Source organism: Rhinopithecus bieti, unplaced genomic scaffold, assembly GCF_001698545.2.
Source record: "Rhinopithecus bieti isolate Rb0 unplaced genomic scaffold, ASM169854v2 scaffold_3856, whole genome shotgun sequence".
Lineage (NCBI taxonomy): Eukaryota > Metazoa > Chordata > Mammalia > Primates > Cercopithecidae > Rhinopithecus > Rhinopithecus bieti.
The window spans coordinates 302,107-303,083 of NW_016804410.1; positions in this window are offsets into that span (position 1 = coordinate 302,107).

The following is a 977-nucleotide window of genomic DNA, read 5'->3' on the forward strand; positions in this document are numbered from 1 at the left end:
CTTGGGAGGCTGAGGCAGGGGAATTGCTTGAACCAGGGAGGCGGATGTTGCAATGAGCTGAGATCCTGCCACTACACTCTAGCCTAGGTGACAGAGCAAGACTCCCTGTCGAAAAGAAAAAAAAACAAAAAAAAGTTAATTAAGCAAGAAAGCACAGGGCATCAGACCATATATTTAGTGCTGAACATTTTATTATAAATGATCAAAAATTTTTAACACACTATCGTTTACAACCTCCCACTATTGTAAAACCTAACATTGCTACTTTCATTTCAGGTAATGCAAAAATACGAGACGCATTAGCTGTCTGTAGGCAGAAATCTGTTCGAGTCATTCCTTATTACTGAAGCCCTAGAATTAATTAAACATCTAGTATGGACTTGGTATTGTATTAACATTTGCACTCATATCTTACAAAATAGTCACCTAAGTAGAAAGGTGTTCAAAGCAGCAAGATGGAAAAACGTTTGCAGTCTATTTTGGTTGGCATGAAACACTGACTGCATTCCTCCCAGATTTATAAGAAAGAATTATTTGCAGTCTTACCTGGAGTTAGAGGGATGGGCTCTCTCAAGGTTATTTTTCACTCTCTGCATATATATACTTACGGAAGTAAGAAAGAAGAGGGAGAAAGGCAGATCCCACATAACAGCGGTTAAACACCTGAACTTGCTCCACTATGACAGGGTTTATCATCCATCTCTCAGTCCTGAAGTGACTGGAAATATGGAAATTGGAGTCCAGGTAGACAGGTGAGTGTACAACCTCTTAAGTGTGGAGCCCTCGGAATTCACAAGATCCCCCAAATCGCTTCCTGCGCAGGCGCAGAGTAGGGAGTGAGTCAGAAAGCAGAACCCCGAGCCCCCTAAGAAAGCCCCAGCCAGACGCTGCAGCTACCCGGATTGGCAACTTCCGGAAGACCTGTGGCCCAGAGAATCTTGGCGGCCGGTGGTGAGGGTGAGGGTGGGGGGTGAGAG